Source organism: Pteropus vampyrus, unplaced genomic scaffold (assembly GCF_000151845.1).
Source record: "Pteropus vampyrus isolate Shadow unplaced genomic scaffold, Pvam_2.0 Scaffold150, whole genome shotgun sequence".
NCBI lineage: Eukaryota > Metazoa > Chordata > Mammalia > Chiroptera > Pteropodidae > Pteropus > Pteropus vampyrus.
This window is the reverse complement of record NW_011888931.1, coordinates 2,045,447-2,052,790: the sequence shown is the minus strand read 5'-3', so window position 1 is coordinate 2,052,790 and position 7,344 is coordinate 2,045,447. Positions and strand designations below refer to the sequence as shown.

The 7,344-nt window shown below is 38.3% G+C and overlaps 1 protein-coding gene across 1 annotated transcript in view; it reads left to right on the top strand.

Moving 5' to 3' along the window:
- Positions 1 to 1,879: 1,879 nt before the first annotated feature.
- Positions 1,880 to 7,344, top strand: part of JCAD (junctional cadherin 5 associated) — a 31,736-nt gene continuing 26,271 nt past the window's right edge. The window contains exon 1 of the mRNA XM_011369520.2: positions 1,880 to 1,949. The gene's annotated coding sequence lies outside the window, so the exon portion shown is untranslated. The remainder of the gene's footprint in view (positions 1,950 to 7,344) is intronic.

Genomic DNA, 7,344 nt, shown 5'->3' with positions numbered 1-7,344 from the left:
CTCGGGTCTCCGCGAGCACCCTGCACTCCCCCAGCCCAGATCTCCCGCTAGTCACCTCAGAATGCCAGCGTCTTTCCAGATGCCGGGGCCGCAGTGAGGCGCGGCACCGACAGCTGAAGGCGCCGCTCTTGCCGCCTGTCACTCGCGGTAGCAGCCAGGAGCCTCGGATTCTTCTGCGGGGTTAAAACGAAGCTGTGATTTCACTACTAAAGAAAAAAATGAAAACGGGAACTTTGTGCCAGCGCAACCTGGTCATGCCCTAGTCCTGCACAGCCACACTCTAGGAGCAGAGGACTTTGAGGAATTAGCTTAGACAGGTCACCCCCAACCCCCCTCCCCCAACACACACACCCTGTCACTTACTCTCCCACTGGCTGCACCCCCTGCCCCCCCCGCCCCCCCTTTAATCCTCCACGCCGGCGGCTCCCTCTGCTAGTCTGGTTGCCTGGCCCGTCTTGGGGAGGAGGGCGAAGTAGTTTGGACCACACAACTCAGACGTTTTTCCCACAGCTCTATGTCTTCCTTTCTCTGGCTTTTGTCTTTTCAGATTTTCAGATATCCCAGTGATCTGAGGTGAGGGTTGGAAGATAGGAGGGTGTTCTTCGGAGAGGAGTAGAGGGGAGAGGGACATGGGATCTGGGCAGCCAGAAATTTCCTTGATAAAAAAGGCAGACTCAATAGTCTAAACTGCGTGGTCACAGGCTGTACAGGGAACACTTCAGGAAAACTGACTTGTGGTCAGGTAGTTTTTGAATTTAAGAAGACCAAATTAAGACCATTTAACGACACAGGTGTTTGTAAAGTCGTTTTGGAAATCACATTCAGATTTTATTGCATGAGACTTGTGTTGGTTTTCACCAACACAAATTGGGAGTTTGATAAATTCATTTGGTTTTCCATGATATCTTATGGCTTTGGACTTTATATTTACCCTGATAGGAGGTATGTAATTCTTAGCCACCCCTGAACAAGCTTCCTGAAGGTCCCTAAGGATTACTGAGGCAGGCAGCATATAGCAAACTGTTTCACTCCTGCTGGAATGAGAAAATAATTGTTGAACAGAGGCTTTAATCTGCTGGGCCTTTCTCCCGCCAAACTTCACCCTTTGCTGCAGAAACTGGGAGGTCAGGCCCTTGGCAGGCCTGAGAGATTTAGGGGGATTGGGTGGGTGGAGGAAGCTTATGCAGGAAAAAAAAAAGGATTTGTCTTTCCACCTCCTTGGAACATAACTTAAAATGCCTGTGTCCACATGCTCTGGAGGCCTTGACAAGCTAATCAGAGTTATCTAATAACCCATGTGAGTGGTCACAGATTACAGGGGCGGGTGGTGTATTGTTCAGTAGCTATAAAATGTAACTGGACATGGGAGGTACCACAAGGAGAATAAATAAGGACCAATTTTTCAGTTAAAAATAAAAGCAAGTATGAAAAGCAAGTATCCTTGGAGTTTAATTTTTAAAATGCAATTCAAAAAAAATTTTTTTTTTTTTTTGAGAAATACTATTAGTAAAGAAAGCCCAGGAGTCTGTGGTTCCACCAAGTTCTTGTCCTTGCTGGGAGAGCCCTCTGGTTTGCGGAGACAGCAAACACCAACCTTGCTGTAGGAGTCCAGAAGTTTCTTTTTTAATGAGCTTGGCGAAACTCCAGGCCAATTAATCTGGAGAGAGTTTAGAACACAGAGCATAGGATTAAAACCATTGTTCTGTTGTGGTTTCTATTCTGATAAGCAAGGACTATATCTCTGAAATCCTTTGGGCTTATTGCTGAGCCCATCCTGCAGGGTTTGTTGCTTTTTTAACAGATTTTTTTTTTTTTTTTTTTACCTTTTTAATGGGAAGGGTTATCTCACTCATTAAAACTTGCTATTGTGCTTTGTTTCAAGGGTCTGCTGATTTAAGGAATGCTGAGGGATACTCTCTTGCCAAGGCCAGCAGCCCAGGGAGAGCGAGGTCAGTCTCCAGTACTTTGATATCTGCTTTAAACACTAAATGTCATTTAAAAATCCAGAAACTGCCCCAATACTCAAACCTCAGTTATCTGGATTGGAATTTATGATCTCTTGTTTAAAATTATCACCTTTACTTTCTTTAACTAAATATCGTTTCCAAAAACTTCCTATAGATAATATAGTTGGGCACAGTTTGTATTTCTATATAGTTGCAAACTGGCAAAAAACGATCAGACCACTAAATATCCTTGTACTTTGCTGCTGATTGGTTATCTCTTGATAGCTTACCTATTAAGCTTGTTTCTTCTGTATGGAAATGAAAGAATTTAGGAGAAGAAACCAAGATACTTTTCAAGGAGGAGGAAGGGGTGGTGGTGGGGAGAGAACGCACAACTGTATGTATTGGAAGAAGAGTTGGAGAAATAGACATCGTAGTTACTGTTGGTTATCTCTCAGTCGGGATATTGGGAACTTTTACTTTTTGCTTAAACACTGAATTTTGTAGTGTCTACTTCTAGAATAACTTTCTATGACTTTTATACTTAGAAAATAAGCAAAAAAAGTAAGAGTTATATGAAGTAATTTTAAACTAACTTTTTTTTTTTTTTTTACAAAACCTTGGCTCTTTTATTCTAAAGATATTAAAAAATGAAACTATTGTGTTATAAGTTTAACAGACTATTTTAGGAATCTTTGCATATGGAGTTTGACATATTTGATGATAGTGCAATTAAATTCTAGCCTATTATAAGTTTATTTTTGCAAATAGTTAAATTCAAGAAGATTTTTTAAAATTTATCTAATTTCAATCTTTTTCTTAATGATTGCTAACCTTTCAAAAATGTTAGTGAGGTACTTAGGGCCTCATGAAAATGGGGTGACGTCTCCAAAATTTAATTGTGTGACAGAATTTAAAGGTGAAAGAGAAGAAAAGCAGTAGAGAAAGAAAGGGAGGGAGAGAGAGAATTCACACAAGTCGTGAGGGAAAAGACAAAAAAATAAAAGAAGTTAGAGGGGATAAGATTTATGAGAAAAATGAAGTGCATAATATTTTCTTCTCTTTCTCTCTCTTTTTGGATCAGTGCCTTAACACCAACCCAACCCAGCACATTAGCATTCCAAGATCCTTTTGATCTTAGACCCAAGTTTTCTGTCTCTTTTTTTTTTTCTGTCACCTTATAGAAACAACTCAGTGATGGTTACTCTACTAAAATTATTGCTTCACAGAGTAAATATATTTTTATGTCTTAGGAGATTTTAACAACTCGAGGGCTCTGGCAGAGCTGACTATCACTCTATGTGGTATGGTAATGACATTGTGTGGGAACTTACTGTCCCAGAACTTCAACTGGAACTGTTGAGTTCTTTATTTAATTATTAAGACTGAAAAGGGAGATGACAATCCTATTGCTCATAATAAAACACATAGCTCTACCATTAAAAAAAGCTGTAGAAAGAATTAAAAGTCCATGTATCAGTTAGTAACATACTCCATTCTGGTTTGTTTTATATCTTGACTATTTACCTCTTGTTTAAAGAAAGTAATTTGTTATATATTAATCGTAACATTAGACAGAAAAATCATCAGTTGCAGAAATATTTACAGTGAACTGCCAACAATTTGAGGGACTAATTACATCTTAAGTATGGAATGTCAGCGACTACAGCTAAGTTTTAGGTTTTCTAGAGGAGTAGCAATGTCTAATCGAGACCTTTAGAATGCTATTTGTAATCTTGTGTTAGATTTTATCAACAGAACATGTAATTTTAGGCTTACTGCAAATAGGTTAAGAATCTCTGTAGCAGATAAGACACGTGCACCACATACTAGACCCTTAGAACCTTATTTGATTTACTATTCATTTATTCTTTTCTCCAGTGTTTCTTTTATTCTCATTGAAACTTTCAAATATGTAATATATATTCAAAGATACATCTTCCTAATCCTACCTAAGCAACTCCTTGTTTTTGAAAGTTTTTTTCCTGATGATGAAGTAATATTAAAGTATATGAAAGTACTAACATTTGACCATTTCTTATCTGCAAAATGGCAACTTCATATGGTCGTACCTAATACATTTTATAACAGGACCTCATAAAATATAGTAAAGTATAAATAAGTACTTAAAAAAAAGGAAACCCAGAATCCAATACCACTGCTAATATTTGGGTTTGTTTTCATTCCGTGTCCCCTCACCCCCTTGTGCATATGCATATAAGCGAAATTGGTATTACACTGACTCTAGGGTTTTGTATCCTGTCTTTATTATTTGACATGGTATCATGAGCATTTCCCTGTGCCGTTATGTATCTGAAAATGTAATTTTATAAATGTTATAGTCTACCATGTAGATGCAACAGAATTTTTTTAACCATCCCTTAAATTGACATGTAGTTTAATTTTTTATTATCTTAATTAAAACTGGGTTAAATATCCTGATAGAAAACTTTGTATCTCTGATTACTTCATTAGGATGGATCCTAAGAAGTGAGATAATTAGTCCATAGGTTTCATATTTTTAAAGAGTTCATAACATATTAATAACCTTTAAGAAAGGAAATACGCATTTATGCACAGACACCCCCCACACATTCATACACCCACAAATAGGAGAACCCTCGTAGCTCATCATGCCCAAGCCAACAACAAACAGTGCTTTCTAAAAGCTTTGCTGATTTGCTAAGTGAATAATGGCATTTTGGTTTAATTTACATATCTTTGATTATAGGTGAGGGTGAATATTTGTTTCATATTTTTAAATGTTTTTTTTTCTTTTTCCCTTATTAAATTTTCATTCATGTTCCAGACAAATTTTAAAAAGGAAGACAAGTCTGCTTCATTTAATGAGCTTATTAATATTTTCTTTCATTTTACTTTCTTGGGAGCCTTATAACTTTAAATAAGAGAATAAAAGTTAGTTTTTATTTTTATAAATAGAAAAGGAGGAGGAAATGGTACCTGTTAGAGAGCGCTCATTTGTGAGCCTCAACCTCTAAGGATGAAAATGCCTGGAATTGAAAGAACAGCACTTAGGCTGTGACATCCATGAGGAAGGGTGCTGACGGGTCCTTTGTGCTTTTCTGTTCTCTAGCACAGAGCTCAGTGCCTTGCACATTCAGTGCAGAACAAGTGTCTTGATCAATTTAAGTTAGAATAAGTGTGCAACACCTGCACTCTGGGACTTCTGGGATGGAGAATTGCTGGACGGTGTACTCCCTGGCCTCCCTCTCCCCAGTACCCACCTCCTCCTCCACTCAGTGTGGGGCCATTTAGCTCTGCTCTTTTGCTTGGCGCCTGTATGGGTGCTAATGAGGCCAAGGTCAGAGGTTTTATCATCATATGACCTATTTAGCTTTATTTTGTGTCATGGCCACAAGCGATATGCTTTTCGCTGTGACCACTGAGTTAGAAATGCATGCTGTCGATCACAAGGGAGAACATGCTGGAGAGAGGGGCAGATTCTAGAGCTAGAAGGACCCCGAGAACCTTTAGTTCAATCTTCTTATCTCACTTTTTTAGGAGAAGACTGGAGCCCAGAGAGGTTCGCTCCTTATCTGTTGAGGAGTGTTTCAGGGTCAGTTCGACACAACAGACATATATGAGCAACACAGAGAAATAGAAACTCATCCTACAGTGGAGGGGGCAGGGTGGTGGACACCTCAACTCCTTGCTGAAATGTTAATGGATTGTTTACGACACTTTTCTAAGTTTATCAGCCCTTTCATGTGAATATAAACGGCATGGCTGATATTTTAAGAACTTAGAAACCTACTCCACAATAAGATTACTTTAAGTGGTCTCAGGTTCTTCGGAAGGGACAACTAATTTGATGAAAATCCATTTGAAAATAATTTTGAGAAAAGAAAATTTTGTGTAATTTTGAGAAAAGAAAATTTCGTGTTGGTTAAATCAAAGTCAAATTACCTGTCATCTTCTCCAACCAATAGTTTCTGATTTCTGTATTTCTCTTAATGAAAAAAGACCATTGTCTTAGTCCCTAAGACTAAAATCCACTGTACTTCTTCCTTTGAAAATTATTCTTATTATTTCTTTTATTTACTTATCCCCTCTGCTGCCACCCCTGCATATTACAGCAGAAGGGACTTATAACTACTTGACCCCACGTCTGTCCTTGCTCTGACCACGTTAGTCTGCCACTTTCCTGCCAGAGCCTCTGTGGAGCAGCCTTTCCCTTGCTTGCGGAAACCCTTCATGGTTTCCCATTGTCTGCTCAAATTAAGTTCAAATTCTATTAATGTTGCAGATAGGAGTGGCTATTTCTACATTTTTTTTTTTGAATTGATTTTTTTCTAAAGTTGCTCACTCCTCTTTCATTTTTCGTAGATTGCAGTTTCTGCTTTTCAGTTTCACACAATAGGTTTTATGATGCTTCCTGTTACTGATGAAGAACCCCAAACCCGAAAGGATCAAAGAGGTCTGCTGGAGGTCACAAAGTGATTGCAAGGCATATTTGTGAATGAATCATGTTTCTGAGTGTTTATAAATTCATACTGGTATTGCCATAAGACATTACAATAAAGCGAGGCATCAACCCTGTGTGTGTGGGCATGTGTATACGCATATACACATGTGCAAGGTTTGTGTGTATGTGTGTTTGATATGTATAAGGAAAGAAGCATTTAGAAGAGCCATCTTAATCTCAGAGAATAAAGGAGAATTTTTTTTCATTTTAAATATACGTAGTTTTCATTTTAATGCCATCATGCCTTCTATCTTTTCTTGTTTATGCATTATTTGGTAAATTAGGAAATTTTTGTTGCTATTTAAAAAGGAAATATAGATGAGTGAGCCTAAAATAGTAGCACAGACTTTGAAGCTAGCTGACCTTGATTTGAACCTTATAAGCTGTGTCACCTTGGACAGCCTTAGTTTTCTTGTCTGTGAAATGGAGACATTCATATCTACATCAGAAAGTGTGCTGTGAGCATAAAATGAAATAAAGTATGCCGAGCAACTAACAGAATATCTGGCACATTGCAGATTCTCAGTGGATGGTTGATGTTATTATCTTTCATGTGCGCTGCTATTTCGAGCTTATAGAGCAGGCTTTTCCTTCTGCTTTGTATAGAGAAATTTTATTAGGGCAAGGGGGAATAAATTAACCCCAAACCGGAAGATATTCTTGATCAGTTTGTTATGCATCTACTGGAGAGTATTTTCTACATTTCACCGCCTATCATAAGCATCCTCGGGCAGGGAGGCGGGGAGTAATAGAATATAAACCTATCGATTTCATGAATCGATCAGGAAACCTAGTACAGGCAAACTTGGCTGTTCACCATTGTTATTCCTGTACCCCATCCCCTTCAAACCACCTAAATTAGAGACTACAGGCAAAAAGCATTTCTTTTTGAGTCTCACGAATTTCATTTAA